A 19,111-nucleotide genomic window follows, 5' to 3' on the forward strand; every position below is an offset into this window, starting at 1 on the left:
ATTAAATTCCCCACTCAAAAGACACAGACTGACTGACTGGATTAAAAAGGTAGACCCAACTATATGCTGCCTTCAAGAGACCCACCTCACCTGTAAAGACACACATAGACTAAGAGTGAAAGGATGGAAAAAGATATACCATGTGAATAGAAATGAAAAAAGTGCTGGAATAGCTATTCTTATATCAGATAAAATAGACTTTAAACCAAAAACCATAAAAAAAGGTAAAGAAGGCCACTATGTAATACTAAAAGGATCTATCCAACAAGAAGACATAACAATTATAAATATTTATGCACCCAACTTTGGAGCAGCTGGATTTATAAAGCAAACACTATTAGGCCTAAAGAAAGAGATAGACATTAATACCATAATAGTTGGGGATCTGAATACCCCACTCTCCACCTTGGACAGATCATCTAGGCAAAAATCAACAGAGAAACATAAGACCTAAATAAAACTTTAGACCAATTGGATTTGGCAGATATATATAGAACATTTCATCCAACAAGGTCAGAATATTCATTCTTCTCTTCAGCACATGGAACATTCTTCAGGATAGATCACATGTTAGGTCACAAAGCAAATCTCAACAAATTCAAAAAAATTGGAATTATTCCATGTAATTTTTCTGACCACAACAGATTAAAACTAGAAATCAGTAACAAATGAAACTCTGGAAACTATATAAATACATGGAAATTAAACAACATTCTACTTAATGACATGTGGGTCCAAGAAGAAATTAAACAGGAAATCAAAAAATTTCTTGAAACTAATTAAAATAATGACACATCATACCAAAACCTGTGGGATACAGAGTTCCAGTCAAGATGGCAAAATAGATAGTTCCCAGCGTCACTCTCTCCTGCAAATCAACAAATTTACAACTATAAAAATGTAGCATCAGCCATGCTGGGGCTGCTGGAACTCAGGTGAAAAGGAGAGACCTAGGGAATTCATGAAAGCGGGAAACCACGATGAGAGAAAGAAAAAACTGCTCTGAGCATTTCAGGCCATGGCTGCTTTAATGCTGGAGCTGCTGAGCGCATGAAGCAGGAGCCGGCAGAAGCCGCAGCTGTGCCCTTCAGGTGGAGTTACTTGGAGGCAGCGGGAGAGAAGAAGGCCTTGGCAGCCCCCAGGACAGCAAGACCACTAATAGGGTTCCCGGGGACCCACATAGGAGCGAGGAGCCAGAACAACTGAAAAAAGGGAGCCATTCAGAGGCTGGTGAGTCATCACAAGGGACCAGTGCAGGGCCCACCCCCTGGGAAGTGTTTGGAGCACGGGTGGTGGGGGAGACAGACCCACTGGGAGAACACTGGGGCACAGCAAGGACAGCTGATCTGCCCCCCAATCAGCACAGGACCACTTAGAGGAGACTGGTCGGGAATGCGGAATTGCATGGGGTGCAGTTTGATGAAAAAACTCAGGCCTAGATCAGAGTTTCTACACAACACAGATCCACTGGTCTCTGGAGAGCTGGAAGTACCTACCTATTAGGTCAACCATTAAACCCTGAGCCGCACAAAAAGCCTTCCCTACGGAAACAGCAGCAAAGCAGCAATTTACCTCAACCACACAGCTCAAGTACTGGTTCCCACAGGAAGTTCCCCTGTTTTAGAAGCAAGAAAAGGACAAAAAAATATTTCCGGCCCAGGCACACCACCAGTGTCTTGGGGCCTGCCTGGGAACTGGATGCTTGAAGCCAAGAACCAGACCCCACTCCCACATCTGGGCACACTGTGCCAGTACCTCAGGGCCCACCTGGGGACCCAAGGCATGGATCTGGGGACCAGATCCCCCTCCCACAACCAGGCACACCACACCAGTGCCTTGGGACCTGCCCGGGGACATGAGGCATGCAGAAGGGGACCAGGCACACTGCCAGCTCCAAGGAGCATGCTTAAAACATCCTCCATGTGGGTGGAACACCACAGCCACCACAATAACCATGGCTGCCACAAAAGCAGCTAGATGCCACAACCACCATGCAGATGGTCCGTCAGCCACTGGAGTGAATTGACACAAGGAGAGTCACCAGCAGAGATAAAGAAAAGAAGAGGATGTCTCTCTCCACAAAGCCCATTTCAGAGTGACAGAAGAAGCATCTGCTCTATGATAATATTGGGGGACCTGATCACACTTCTCAGCATTGGACAGATAATCTAGGCAACAAATCAACAGTGTAACCATTACTCTTTCAGAAGGAGAGAAGAAATCTAGAGTAATTGGAGGGGGGAGAGGGGAAAAGGGGAGGGGGAGAGATTGGACAAGGGGCATAAAGAATAATTATGATTTGTAACAATGTATATGCTAGTAATATTGATTTGATCAACACATCTCAGTGTTGAACCCCAAAAATATGTATAATCAATTCTGATTCAATAAATAAAATAAATTAAAATTAAAAAATAAAATTAAAAAGAATTGAAACAAACAAAAACCTGTGGGATACAGCAAAAGCAGTACTAAGTGGGAAATTTATTGCACTAAATGCTTACCTCAGAAGAATGGAAAGATAGCAAGTAAACAGACTAACCCTTCACCTTAAAGAACTAGAGAAACAAGAACAATCCAAACCCAAAGTTAGTGGACAGAAAGAAATAATTAAGATCAGAGAACTAATGAAATAGAAACCCATAAAATGATACAAAAGATCAATGAAACAAAAAGTTGGTTTTTTGAAAAGATAAATAAAATTGACAAACCATTAGCAAAGCTAACTAAAAAAAGAAGAGAGAAGACACAAATAACAAAAATTAGAAATGAAAATGGTGATATTACAACTGATACTTCAGAAATACGAGGAATCTTTACAGACTACTATAAACAACTATATGCCAAAAATTTGAAAGTCTGGAGGAAATGGATAAATTTTTGGACACACACAAACTACTAAGACTGAGCCAAGAAGACAGAAAATCTGAACAGACCAATAACAATCAAAGAGATTGAAGCAGTTATCAGCGGTCTCCAAACAAAGGAAAGCCCAGGACAGGATGGCTTCACTGCAAAATTCTACCAAACCTTTAAAGAAGAATTAATAGCAATTCTTTACAAACTATTCCAAAGAATTGAAACAGAGGCCACTCTCCCAAACTCATTCTATGAGGCAAACATCACCCTGATACTCAAACCAGACAAAAATACAACAAAAAAAGGAAACTACAGGCTAATATTGTTAATGAATATAGATGCAAAAATCCTCAATAAAAATAATTACTAATATTGAATACAGGAACACATACATAAAATTATACACCATGATCAAGTGGGATTCATCCCAGGGATGCAAGGTTGGTTCAACATATGCAAATCAATAAATGGGATACACCATATCAGTAAAAGCAAAGACAAAAACCATATGATCATTTCTATAGATGCTGAAAGAGCATTTGACAAAATTCAACATTTGCTCATGATAAAGACTCTCTATAAATTAGGAATAGAAGGAAAGTATCTCAACACAAATAAAGACATATATGACAAACCCACTGTCAATATCATCCTGAAAGGAGAAAATTGAAAGCCTTTCCCTTAAGAATGGGAACAAGACAAGGATGCCCACTCTCACCACTCCTATTCAACATAGTTTTGGAAGTACTAGCCAGAGCAATCAGAGAAGAGAAGGAAATAAAGGGCATCCAGATTGGAAAAGATGAGGTCAAACTGTCCCTGTTTGCAGATGACATGATCCTATATATAAAACAGCCTAAAGACTACAAAAAAGCTCTTAGAGTTAATAAATGATTTTAGCAAAGTTGCAGGGAACAAAATCAACATGCAAAAATCAGTAGCATTTCTATATTCTAACAATGAACTGACAGAAAAAGAAATCAAGAAAGCTTGCCCATTTACAAGAGCAACCAAAAAACCAAAATACCTATGAATAAATTTAACCAAGGATGTGACAAATCTCTTCTATGAGAATTACAACCCACTGTTGAGAGAAATTAAAGAGGACACAAAAAGATGGAAAGATATTCCATGATCTTGGATTGGAAGAATTAACATTGTGAAAATGTCCATACTACCCAAAGTGATCTAAAGATTCAATGAAATCCCCATCAAAATTCCAATGATATTTTTCTCAGAATTGGAAAAAACAATCCTAACATTCATACGGAAGATCAAAAGAGCACAAATAGCCAAAGCAATCCTGAGCAAAAAAAAATAAAATAAAGCCAGAGGTATAACACTACCTGACTTTAAGCTATACTACAAAGTGATAGTAACCAAAATAGCAGGGTACTGGCATAAAAACAGACACACAGACCAATGGAACAGAGTAGAATCCAGAAATCAACCCATGCACCTACAGACATCCGATCTTTGACAAAGGCTCCAAGACCACACACTGGAGAAGAGACTGCCTCTTCAGTAAATGGTGCTGGGAAAATTGGACATTCATATGTAAGAGAATGAAACTAGACATGAACCTCTCACCATATACCAAAATCAACTCAAAATGGATTAAAGAATTAAATATACATCCTGAAACAATAAAACTCCTTAAATAAAACATAGGGGAAACACTCCAGGAAGTGGGATTGGGTACAGACTTTATGAATGTGAGCCCAAAAGCACAGGAAAAATAAATGGGATTATATCAAACTAAAAACTTCTGCACAGCAAAAGAAACAATTAACAGAGCAAAAAGACATCCAACAGAGTGGGAGAAAATATTTGCAAAATATACGTCTGACAAATGACTAATAACCAGAATATACAAGGAACTCAAAAGATTTAACTGCAAAAAAAAAAAAAGTAAAAATGGGCAAAGGAGCTGAATAGGCATTTCTCAAAGGAAGATATACGAATGGCCAACAGACACATGAAAAAATGCTCAACATCATTCAGCATTCAGGAAATGCAAATCAAAACCACAGTGAGATACCATCTCACCCCAGTTAGGATGGCTATTATCCAAAATACTAAGAATGATAAATGCTGGCGAGGATGCTGAGAAAAAGGAACCCTCCTACACTGTGGTGGGACTGCAAAATGGTACAGCCTTTATGGAAAACAGTATGGAGTTTCCTTCAACAATTACTGATAAATCTACCATATGACCCAGTTATTACACTGCTGGGTATATACCTAGAGGAATGGAAATCATCATGTTGAAGGGATATGTGTACTCCCATGTTTATTGCAGCACTATTTACAATAGCCAACAGTTGGAATCAGCCTAAATGCCCATCATCAGATAAGTGGATAAGGAAAATGTGGTATATCTACACAACGGAATACCACTCCGCTATTTAAAAAAAAAATGAAATATACCATTTGCAGTAACATGGTTGGACTTAGAGAGAATTATATTAAGTGAAATAAGCCAGGCACAGAAAGAGAAATGCCGCATGTTCTCACTTATTTGTAGGAGCTAATAAAAATAAATAAGTAAATAAATGGGGAGGTGGGGAAAGAAGACACAACAATCACAACAATTCCTTGATTTTGTTAAGACAAGTGAACAGATATTATATTGATGGAGGGAAGGGGAGAGGGAGGGGGGGTCAAAGAGGAATTGACAAAGGGACATACAAAAAATAAATAATAAATATAAAGTCTGAACTAACTAGCAAACAAAGCCTAAGAGTAATTAATACTATTACATATGACATATGAACATACACTTCCTACATTTAGAACATGCTGACTCTATTTTGTAGGTTAGAATCAATCATTTAAATATCCAAAAATATCAGGTCAATATTCACAGTGAACCCCTACAATTAAGGAGATAAGGGACAGAAAATCAGATCATGAGAAACATTGAGAAACACTGGGGACAAACACTTTGGGAGCTGTGATGATCTTTTGATGTGTCACCTTAGCTAGGCTAAGTCCCCAGTTACTCAATCCAATGCTAATCTAGGTGTTGCTGTAAAGGTATTTCATAGAAATGATTAAAGAACATAATCAGTTAACTTTGAGTAAGGGAGATTATCCTAGATTATCTGGGTGGGCCTGATTCAATCAGCTAAAGACTTTAACAGTGGAACGGAGCTTCCCTGATAGAGAATACATTCTGCCTGTGGCTAGAAGCTTCAGCTCCAGCTCCAGAGTTGCAGCCCGCCCTTCCTGATATCCTGCCTTACAGATTTCAGGTTTGGCTAGCCAACCCCCGCAATTGCATAAGCCAGTTCCTTGCAATCAGTCTCAGTATATATCTTCTGCTGGTTCTGCTTCTCTGGTTGAACCCTGACTGTTACAGGGCTCCAATGACCTGAGAACATGCAGATGTTGAACAATCATAAGGGATTGATAGCCAATCAATAAATACTTTAACTCTGCAGAACTTCATAGATTTTAGAAAAGTAACACCTTATAAAAACAAAACAAAAGCAAGAAAAACAAACAAACAAAAAAAAACCTCTTGCTTTTCAAAATTTTCTGAAATAATTATGCCTGTATCCTAACACCTAAAGGAAAAAAAGGTACTTGCTTTCAGTAATTTTTTAAAAATCTTTATCTACCTCTTATGAAGTAATGTTGTCAATCATAAAACTGGGAAAGTTTTTAAAATTTGCTGTCAACTTTACTGAATGAACAAAAAAGAGGCTGCAATGTAGGGAAACTTCAATACTAGAGGAGATGGTTTGGATTTCCCCTCCAAAACTTCTGTTGGAGCTTAATCCCTAATGTGGCAGTGTTGAAAGTTAGGGCCTTTGGGAGGTGATTAGATCTTGAGGGCTCTCATGAATGAATTAACCCATTCATGGACTAATGGATTAATTGGTTAATAGATTAATGAATTATTATGGGAGTGGAACTGGTGGTTTTATAAGAAGAGGGAGAGAGACCTAAGCTAGCCTGTGAATACACTCTTGCCCTCTTGCTGTGAGGGGTCTCACACTGCCTGGGGACTCTGCAGAGTTCCCGCCAGAAAAAGGCCCTCACCAGATGTACTTCTCAACCTTGGACTACCTAGCCCCCAAACCTGTAAGAAATGAATTTCTTTTTTTATATATAAATTACCCAATTTCAGGTATTTTAAGTGACAGAAAACGAAGTAAGATATTAGACAAATTATCTTGGTAAATGGCCATTAATGGTGGGTACCAGCAAGATACACTAAACCATCACACAGAACTGTCTCAGGGATTACAAGTTTCAAGGAGACAAGAATTGTCACTCTACCAGACACCAATGAGGATGCAGAATGAATACAGACCTGTGACCCTCCCGTTTCCTGAATCTCACTGGCACCTTGGCTCCTGCTTCAGGATCATAAAACGAAACCTCAATAAACCCACCCCATGCCATCTTGAAGAGGATCACAGTGGATGAGAAGAAATAGAGAATATTAAGCATTTACCCCCAAAACACTGAGCCACCACAAAGAGGTAATGTAAACTGGAAAAGACTGTTAAACTGCAAATGACTAAGTCTGTAGAATTATTTTTTCATCCGTTTTCTCCAGTGAAGTAAAATCTTGTAAGGAAGATCTGATCTATTAGAGGAAAGAAAGAAGCTATATTTTATTTGTACATTTAATGGCAGTGTACACAAATTTTCAATCTTGTTATACAAGCTTTCTCAGTCCTTTTACTGAAACAATGGGATCAAGCGATGCTGGTTTCAAATGATTTCCCAAAACCTGCTCCCCAATTAGTTTCCAGGAATATGTCTTTTATTTTATAACTGTGAATGTACGGAGGAGTTTTGCTTAGGAGAAGTTAAAATAGAAAAATAATGGGAGGAAATACGTAGCATCTGCTCCTTTTCAGACAATCTCGACCAAGTTTGAGCCACTGAGGTTACAAGGTTGAGAGCTAAAAACAGCTTATTTTTTAAGAATTTATGTTTTTTTTTTTTTTAAAGCAGTTCTAGGTTCACAGCAAAATTGAGAGTAAGGTACGGAGATTTCCTATATCCCCTGCCCCCACACATGCACAGTCTCCCCTGCTACCAACATCCCCCCACAAGGTGATGCATTTGTTGCAATGGACAAACCCACACTGACACGTAATTATCACCCAAAGTCAATAGTTTACATTAGGGTTTTTATTCTTTGTGTTGTACATTGCATGGGTTTGACAAATGTATAATGACGTGTATAGTACCATACAGAGTAGTTTAGCACCTTAAATATCCTCTGTGCTCTGCGTATTTGTCCCTTCTCCCCCCCAACCTTTGATCTTTTTACTGTCTCCATAGTTTTGCCTTTTCCAGAGTGTCGTATAGCTGGGATCATATAGTATTGTATAGGCTTTTCAGAATGGCTTCTTTCATTTAATGATATGTTTTTATGTTTCTTCCACGTCTTTTCATAGTTTGAGAGCTCATTTCTCTGTTGCATTGTCTGCATGTACCACAGTGTATTTATCCATCCATCTACTAAAGGACAACTTGGTTGCTTCCAAGTTGTTGCAATTTGAATAAAGCTGCTATAAACATCTTTGGGCAGGCTTTTGTGTGGACGTAAATTTTCAGCTTCTTTGGGTAAATATCAAAGAGCACAATTGCTGGATCATATGGTAAGAATATGTTTCAATTTTATTTATTTATTTTGTAGGGTACGGTGTGTTGTTTCAATACATTCATACACTGCACAATGATTCACTTAGAGTAGATAGCATAATTTTGTGTCCATTTTGTAAGAAATTGCCAAACCGTCTTTTAAAGTGGCTGTACCATTTCTCATTTCCACCAGCAGTGGGTGAGAGTTGTTTTTGCTCCACATCCTTGCATTTGGTATTGTCAGTGTTCTAGATTTTGGACATTCTAATAAGTGTGTAGTGGTATCTTGTTTTAATCTGCATTTCTCTGATGTCATATCATGTAGAGCATCTTTTCATATGCTTATTTGCCATCTATGTATTCTTTGGTGAGGTGTCCGTTAAAATCTTTGGCTCAAGTTTTAATCAAGTTGTTTGTTTTCTTACTGTTGAGTTTGTGTTTTTTGGAAAACAGTTGCTTATCAAATATGTCTTCTGCAAATATTTTCTCCCAATCTGTGACTTCTGTTGACAATGTCTTTTGCAGAGCAGAAAATTTAATTTTAATAAAGTCCAGCTTGTCAATTTTCTTTCATGGATCATGCCTTTGGTGTCGTATCTAAAAAGTCATTGCCAAACCCAAGGTTATCTAGATTTTCTCCTATTTATCTTCTAGGACATTTACAGTTTTGCTATTTACATTTAGGTTTACTATCCATTTTGAGTTTATTTTTGTGAAGGGTGTAAAGTCTGTGTTTACATTCTTTCTTATTTTTGCATTTGGATGTCTGCTTGTTCTGGCACCATTTGCTGAAAAGACTATCTTTTCTCCATTGTATTGTCTTTGCTCCTTTGTCTACACTGTAGTTTTATAATGGCGAATTTATACTTACCATCTTCTTTAAACAACTGCTAATTGAAATACTTCTTTAAGGAAGTATTAACCTTTGTCCATCATCTGTATACTTATTTATTTGTATCAATATGGACTCATGGATTTTTTTTATTCTTTGGGTTAACTTCAATTATACTTAACTTATTTTTATTGGTTTTATAAAGCTCATGAACCAGGAAGACCCAATGGAATGCTTAAGTCAAAATTCTGGAATCCAGTGTAGTTCCAATCATGTAACAGAATTCCTTAGAGTTCTTTCTTAAATAGCATCTCTCTCTCTTTTTCTCTGTGTATCTGTTTGTGTTTTATATTAGATTTGTTTACAGATCTTCAGTAAATATTTGTCACATGGATTAGTAATTGCTTATCACTGAACACTTATTAAACACTCAAGGCATAATAGGTAACTGTGTCAAATAAAGATTATGCTTCTGCCAATAAATACTATAGAGCTTGCACTTTTGCAAGCTCCCATTCCATCATGAGAATACATGGTCAAAGAACATGAAGTTTCTCTGTAGGACACAGTGTTAACATTATCATTATATCATATTTCAAGGTGTTAATCTTGAGCCCTTGACTAAGGTAATGTCTGCCAAGTTACTTCACTATAAAATGATTGTTTCAGGAGCGATTCTTTGAGACTATGCAAATATCCTGTTCCTCCTTAAACTTTCACCCACAATTTTCTGACTAATATAATTTCAATAAAATCCATCACTTCTCTCTGTTACTTGGGTGTTTCAGTTAAAAACAAATAAATGGATTTTGCCTGAATTTATCCAGATAATTAAAGTTGAATGACCAAGATGTAAAATTATAAGCTTTGCCAGCATTTCAAAGATGAATTTCAGTATCTATTATAATATCTTTTTATAATATAAAATATTTTCCTCTCTGCTAATACCCTACTTCTGTGAATAATCAAACTACTCAAACTGCTTTCTCCCATGCAATTTAAAAAGAACTAATGAAAACTTCTGAGTTAAGATTCCAGGCCAGAAGTATGCCTGCAGTGGTAGGAGAGAGAAAGCAGAAAAGTGCTCCCACTGTCATGCTCCAGGAATTTTAGAATGTAATACACATTTAAAGCTTTTTGGAAACTCAAGAAAATGGGCAGTCAATATTCCAAATATAGGTCAAAAAAGAAACATTAATTAAAATCAACATTTAAAGAAGAATATTACTGTTACTATTAATTTAATTTTTAAAACAATTTATAGTCTTTTTATCGCCTAAGAAAAAGAATAGAGAAAGCTTGCATTAGAAGGCCAAAGTTTAAGTACATTATTTTCTGTGGAGTTAACATGTATCAGCTCTTTGAAAACACCATCACTTACACTACATTATGCACTCAGCTTTTGCTGAATCCCTATGGGGTAGGGCTGAGAACTTAGCAAAATCCTAGTAAGTTTATAAAACTATTGTATATAAATCTACCCTTAAGGGTTAATAAGTAACATACAGGGATTGGTAAAATTAAGTGGTAATGCACAAAATGTGTACACAAAATTTAAAAATTGAGGTCAGGGGTGGTTTCATGCTTAGGATAACTTAAACCCAACAAGTCTAGAACATTATACTTCATTTTGGTCCAACTTTAGGCACTCTGAGACATTTCTGGTGAATGCAAAGTCATCTAGACAACTCAAAGAACTGAAAACATGAGAAGAAAGTCAACAATTAGCACTGCCAATTTTTTCAATTTTCACGACCTAGAACCAGTCACTAGGTTTCTCTGCACCTAAGTTTTTAAACAGCCCATCACTGAAATTAAAATTTCAGTGCCAAATTGCTTCTCAATGTTGTTGTGAAGGTTATCCAATAAGATACGTGGCCTTTTAAAACACTGAATGGGCTCCCCTGTAATAAAGCCAAATGTCAGTATCTGTTCCCAAGAGATAGGGTAAATTTTCTCTTCTGAGAGACTTTTATAAAGTCATTTGTCCTGAAAGTTTTTAGAGTCCACTGGTCTGAAAGGAGAATATTGGATTGAATTTCTTCACATCCTTACAGCTTTATTCTCTTATATATTAAATGCTGCTTTCATGTAACAGTTCTCAGTAAGGCTTGATCAGTGATATGCGGTCTATCCTCATTGTTTCTTGCGTTTCCAAATCATTCTCCAGATTGCAGCCAAAACGATCTGTTCAAATCACAGGTCTAAAGATGTCACCCCCTTTTATAAAGCCCTTGAGTGGCTTTCTTTTATGTTTAGGACAAAGACAGAACTGCTTAATGGTCCTCGGAAGCTAACAGATGTGATGCCTACCTTCACACAGGCCTCCACTAGAACTTTCTCTGCCTGTCTTCTCTCACTGTTTCCACATGACACCCCCTTCCCACCCAGGGTCGGGGTCTTGCACACACTTCCTTCCTGTCCTCTCTGAATTTCACACTCACTCGCTCTTTTGGGAGGTCACTTTCATAAAACCAACACCCTAGCACTGTGCTTTTCTCCTCGACAGCACTTACAATAGTTGCAATTTACATTCTCTTGTGTGGTTATTTCGTTGCTGTCTGTCTCCCTAACTGGACTGTAAACATTGGAATGTTTGACATAGTGGAATCACGTTGTCTTTCCAGGACCTATACAGTCTCCAATACATAAAAATCCCTCAGTAAATTTTTATTCAACAAATAATATTTGATGAAATCACTACTTCCCATTGCAGCTGGAGGCAGTCAAGTGACACTGGGCAGAAAGAAGCCCCCTTTTTGATGATCTCTGTTCATATTAAAGATAAACAAAGCAATATATTGGTAGTAATGATGATAGATATTTCTCTTTTAATAAGCTATTTTTAAGAAAACCAGATTCCTTTTGAGCCTGGCATCTCTATTGAGAATACAAGTTACCCTGATTTCAGCCAGGAATAGAAATGCAGTGATGATTGGCAGCCATTGTTGAAATGCATTAATAGGTCTCAGAGTTGCCCCTCAAAGGGCAACAGTCCAGCTTGCTAAAAGGTCTAACCTAGTTTTCCATCATTTGATATTGTGTGATAACGTCTACCTCTTCTTCTGCCCTCTTTAATCCTCTTGTGGGATAACAGTAATCATTTTAGCTTCCTATTGCTAAAATCCTCTAGGCATCTTATTTCTTGAAAGGCAACAGAAAACAGCTAAAATGTTTTTCAAAAGTATGCTTGGTGGTATATCCTTCCTGTTTCTAAGAAAATAAAATCTGTCCTTAATCATTAGCACATCTTTAAAATTATAAACATATTAAAGAGGAAGCAAACATCTGAGTGAGACCGCCTCTCAGGGGAAATATTTAGGTTCCATGAATTAAAGGACTTCAGAGCAGCTTTCTGAAGCAGAATGAAAACAAAAGCAAAAGTATATTGGTTAAAGCCCCAGACACCTGGGAGGAAGAAGCCCTGAGTTCTCTGAGTGCAGAAAAGATTCTTCTTACTCTTGAGCAAGATGACTTTTTTGAGTCTATGTTATTTTCTTTAATAACATGTATTTCATTCTTTCACTCTTGTTTCATCCTGTGTTTTTTTTCTAATATTTAGCTTATGTATTGTTATGTGTTTCTTCTAGAATATAAGCTACTTGAGGGTAAAATACTATGCAGTAAGGACCCCCTTAGGAAAACTATAGGTACAAAAGAGATATTTGTTTAATTAATAAATTGATGTTAAATAATTGGTGATTATATACCTAAGAATAGATCCTGTGCCAGGAACTGTATGAAGCACTTTATACATATGTTAAGTCTTTTACCTTCTATCTTGCAGCTGGAGACAAACAATATATTTACTGGGATGAAAGAGCAGTCGTCTCTGCTGCCAAAGGTCATTTATCCCCTTGCACAGTTTCTAAAGAGACACACATGGAGCGTCAAGTAAACACTCAAATCACCCCTGACAAATAAAAGTGTGACAAATATCCCAGCCAAACTGCCCACATCCTCATGAATATCAGGAATTGAGGATAGATCTTAAAAGTCATCAGAATGTAAAAGATAAATAAATAAATAGATCTTTTACAAAGCATCAATAATCAGTATAAAATTATCACTCAACAAAGCTATTAATGAAAAACACAAAAATCATTGTAGCATCAGACTTCCCAACTCCAACACTGGAAGCTAGAAACGATGGAAGAATGCATTTGAAGAAAAGATCATCTGTATCCTAGAATGTGAACCCAGTCAAACTAGCAAGTGTGAAAATAGAATAAAGATATTTTTGGTCATAAAAATATATGAGTACCTACCAGGTACACCTTCCCAGGAAGAACGGGCTTCCCTGAAAGAGAGGAGTAAATCAGTTAAGAAAAAGACATCAGCGCAAGGAAAAGAGCCCCAGAGAGGAGGCAGGGGGAGAGCCTCCTGTGGGTGGGGATGAAGGACAGTTCTGAGACTGTGCTGCCAGCCTTGGAGCAGCCAGTCCCATTAATGCAGTACGAAGGCTTCAGGAAGCCCACCACCAAGAAGAATATGTTAATGACAAAATTCTAATATGTTGTCAATTAGTCAGAGGAGGTTGTGAAAATGTAACAAAAGCAAAAAGCGGTAACAAATGAGGAAACTAAGGCTAACACACTCAGAATTTAGCAGTAAACCTTTGTCAATAAGAAAAACAGCTCTGCATAAAGGAATGTCGGGCTAGCTTACCAGCCAGAGGCTGGGAACCGTCAAATCCCAATTCCTCAGTTCATCAGAGTTTGATTTTCTTTGATAAAAACTGATGTCTCTTTCAAGAATTGCCTTGTAGTCAGTCGGATCTCTAGGTTGAGAGAGATCTTGGAGTGTAGATGCCAAGCTAAATTTCAAAATGGGCATTTGAAAGCAATGCAGGTGACAAACATTTTAAAAGGACCTCATATTTTTTCCAGTAGAATATTTAGGGTATATCATTTCCTGAGATTTGAGCACTCTATTTGCCATACATTGTGATCTTATGGGATAGCTGATTGCTTCTCATCAATATAAATTCTAGAAAAAAAGCAAAATTTGTGTAAGAAAAGGGACACAATTATAACGCTTGCTAATAATGTCTGAACTACAAATAATGTTTACATAAAATTATAACGATTCAATTGTTCTATGTTCTAAACAAGTATATGAAAGGGTTTTGTGTGTGTATATGTGTGTGTGTGTGTGTGTGTGTATGTATACTGTGTGTTCGCAGCATGGATATGTATTGGTTGGTGTGTGGAGGCTAGCAAAATCCTCCTGTAACAGCCTGAACAAAAGTGACTCCATTTTGTTAAGCCTCTGAATTTAAAAAATTGTTCTCTCTCGTAACCCAAACCACATAGCCTGCAGCTAATTGCCAAAACACAATGACTCTTACTCTCCCATTGTATACAAATAATTGAGGGAAAATTATTAACCCAGATGGTCATTCTTTACTAGCTTACTAACCTGGTCTTATTTGAGAATAACAGGAACTGAGCCGGTCAGCTCCTACCCAGGAGGTTCCTTGATGATTATCTGAAAACACTGAAGCATGTCTGCATGTCTCTGCTTGGTCACCATGAATCAACTTTCCACCCCAGACCTCTGTAAAACCCTTTGGCAAACCTAGGAGTGGCAGAGATGGTCTTTGAGACATAAGTCCACCATTTCGCCAGGCTGCAGGCTTCCTGATTAAAGGCTACCTTTCCTTACACCAACACTTGTCTCTCAAGTAAGTGTTGGCTACTGAGCAGTGAGAAAATGGACCTTTGGGGTTTGGGTAACACTCCTCTTCCATAGCATGAAGTAAATAGAAAATGTCTAAAACTTTAAAAATAAAAACATCAACACCAGAAGCATGCAACTTAAAATATGGAGGTGAATAACTTAAAGAGTTGAAAGTGGTTTGTCTTCGAGTAGCAGGAATTGGAAGTTTACCAGTAGAAGTCAAATATGACTTTTTATTTTTAAATTATGTCCAGTCATTACTTTAATAATGATTATGTATAAAATTTAATGGGTATGCAGAAGTACAGTAGTCTGTAAAGAGACTTCTTTTTCTGTCCCCGTCTCCCTCGGTGACATTCCTTACATGACTAAATTTGTAACCTTCAGCTGCTAGTCCTTCACCTTGCAAGCTCAAGAACATAATTTCATCTGCACATAAAAAGCAGGTTTATCTCTGGGAGAAGCAGCGAAACTTACTTTAATTACCCTTATGAGATGAAGTATATTCATTTAGGATGAGACCTCTCTGCTCTGGTAGACAGTTTGCATAAATGGTGCATTCTTTTTCTATGGTTAAAAAGAAAATGGTTAAATAAATGGAATCACTAGTTTACACTGAGAAATAACTTAAGTCCAGAAATCCATGTGGTCTATGCAAAGTCTCCCTCTAGAAAGCCCTACCTAGGAAACTATATAGTTAGAAGGTGGCCTTGAATCAAAATAAAAGAAATTCAGTGAATTGGATGTTTCATGGCTTCATCCTAAACTGTTACAACTCTTATGAAAGGCAGTTTTATTATTGACCACTGCCTTGGATATTCAGAATATTCTCTTATTCTGACAACCTGAAATTGACGCACAGAAAATTAATTTGCCTGAGGTCACACAAATGGCTGGAATTTGAGTATAGGTTTGTCTGATCCATAATAATATTTCTGTCATGCTGCACTAACTTCCCAAAATAAACAAGGAAATAGGGAATCCAAAGACTAACTTTTCTTACATAAGCACTTTTTCTTCTTTTTGTCATGATAAGGCCTTTAAATCCATTTTCTAAATACAGAGAGTTGATTTACAATAGCTAAGAGTTGGAATCAACCTAAATGTCCATCTACAGATGACTGGATAAGGAAAATGTGGCATATATACACAATGGAATACTACTCAGCCATAAAAAGGAATGGAATTCTGCCATTCACAGCAACATGGATGAACTTAGAGAAAATTATGTTAAGTGAAATAAGCCAGGCACAGAAAGAGAAATACTGCATGTTCTTACTTATAAGTGGGAACTGAAAATAAATAAATAATAAGCAAAAAAAGAAAGAAAGATACAACAATCACAATAGTTCCCTGCACTCTCAAAAAGAGAGAAAAGAAATGAGGACACCAGAGGTGGAAAAGAGAGAAGGTGAGGGGGAGATAGGGAGAAATTGCTATCGGGCCATGAAAAATGTTTACATTGTATAATGATAAAATAAAAAATAAACATAAATAAATAAGTAAACACAGAAACTTAAACACAAAGTAGGATAACTGATATTTAATAAATGCCTACTATGTAAGGCTCTGTGATAGCAACTTTTCAATTCTTATTTAACAATATTTCACATAGTTTGATTGTTGTTTATTATTGTTGTTTATTATACATAAAAAGCACTTATTTCGTATTATTAAACCAGACTTGGAAATTTGTGCTGCCATATTTTGGGAATTTTGTTAGCATTTTTATTTCTGTGAACTTGATTGGGTAAAACTATGTCCAAAAGGTTTATTGCGTCCCAATAAGTAATGCTACCCCATTTCAGAAAATGAAAGTAATAACACATCATATTTTGTTACCACCATTGCCAGATTTTAATGAGCCCAGCTCTGTAATCTGCCTGAGCATTTGCAGACCTCAGGAGGGGCACTCTATGGCTTCGGGATAGAAGCATCTGAAGATAATGTCTCTCACTCTGCAAGAGCAATGTCGAGTATGGCTGTTCTGAGGGCAGGCTCAACAGTTGTGCCACTTGCAGAGGGGCACTGCCAGGGGAAGGAATACGGCTGGCCAAGTTTACCACTAGACATTAAGTGGGTATGTAAAAACCCATCAATTTTCCTCCATCTCATAATGAAGCAATGGAAAAGATTACAGTAGCCAGCTACTACACTGCCAGTATGGAAAATTAGCATTACAGATATTTATAACATTTTTCCAACTATATACCTTAGAAAGGTGGGAAAAATGGTAATAGGAAAGACAGAAAAATAACAATTAAGATGGTGCCAGAAATTCAACCTGTCATCCCTCTCAATATGCTGAGTGTGTGCCCAAGATGAGTAACAGTGGTAGACAAGTCTGTTCTCTCAGTTTATCTCAGTTCCTCTGCGCCTCTCATAGTGTAAGAATCAGATGCACTAAATACAATTCTGGTGCCTGGGTGCCAAAGATGGTTTTCTTACCACATGGCCCCTAAACACAAGCCAACTCCTTCATCTGGTGCTCCACTAAAGAACAAGTCACTTGTTCCAAAGCTGGAGGAAAAACTGGCAGAACTGGATTCAGCTGCAAGACAGTGTGGTGGCCTCCAACTTGGCATTGTCCTAAAGGGACTTTGGGAGTAACTTTGACTATAAATAGTTTTTACTTTCCTGCTGACTTGAGAAATTAGCCCCCATTTAAGATGCAACCCAGCAATACTAGGTTCTAAGCAGCTTTAAGACAGGGCAGACCATGAATGCCAGGCTAGTCTAGTAATTGAGGAAGTCAGCAAGATTTTGAGATGCCACGAGGACAAAGTCATAGTGCGGACATTTAGCTATTCTAATGTGTGGCTAGGACACTGTAAGTCTGAGGCTCAACCCTCCTCAAAGACCAGGGATTCCATCAGTGAATAGACAGCAGGAGAACAGACAATTCCACGAAAGGATTCAGGTCGAATTCTTAAAAATAGGATTAAAGGTATTGGCAGTTCTATATTTTAGCTTGTTCTATAAAGCAAATACATCTGTTTTACTATTTTAAATGTTCCCTAGTTGTGTAGTAGCATAATCTAAAGGATGTTCATTATTTCCGAATTCTTGATAGTGGGATACAGGGACAAAAGAGCTAGTCTAAAACCATGCATTGGCTTTCTATAGCTCAAAATGTCTAGTTTAGCATCATGGGGGCCTGTCTTTGTTCTTGGATGCATGGCTTTTATACATCCTCTTGGCCAAGCAAATGTAAGTCAAATACCTACTCACTCACGGTCCCTGGGTTCCTGAGATTGTTCTGGATAATGGCAGTTTAATGCAAAAACAAATACATTAGACTTCAGTGATAAGTATTTTATTTCATACTGTAAAAGATGCTCTTGTGGTAACAAAAGGGTGCATCTCACTGTACACCCATTGGTTTGTCTAAAAAAACCCAAAACTGGTGATACCAAATATTATTGGAGGAGTTTCTACAACTCTTATACACCACTAGTGGACATGCAAAATGATTCAGTCATGATGTAAGACAGTTTGGCAGTTTCTAAGAAAATTATACATGTATTTACTATGTAATTCAACAATTCCACTCCTAAGTATTTACATAAGAGAAATGAAAATGTATTTTCACTCAAAAACCTGTACGTGAGTGTTTATAGCAGCATCATTCATAATTACCAAAACTGCAAATAACACAAATGTCCTTTAGCAGGTGAATAAACAAACTGTGGTACACTCATATGGTAGAATACCACTCAGCGATAAGAAGGAACAGACTATTAATACACGCACTAACAGAAATGAACCCCGAATACATTATATGCAAAGTGAGGAAACTAGATGCAAAATATTAATACATAGTATTCCAATTATATGACATTCTGCAAAATGAAAACTTTAGGGTCAGAAAACAAATCAGCAATTGACAAGGGTTAGGACTGTGGGCAGGATTTGACCACAAAGGTGCGGCTCAGGGACATTTTTGGTGAAGGAGCACTATACTATGTTGTGATTATGGTGCTAATTATAAGACTATGCATTTGTCAAAACTAACATCACCACACACCAAAAACAAAATTGTAAAAAATGTGCAGCCTTACAAAAAGATTTGTTTAAAATGAAGAGATTAGCTAATGCCCCTGGCAGTCTGAATTTAGGTAAAAA

This window comes from Cynocephalus volans, chromosome 1, assembly GCF_027409185.1.
Source record: "Cynocephalus volans isolate mCynVol1 chromosome 1, mCynVol1.pri, whole genome shotgun sequence".
Lineage (NCBI taxonomy): Eukaryota > Metazoa > Chordata > Mammalia > Dermoptera > Cynocephalidae > Cynocephalus > Cynocephalus volans.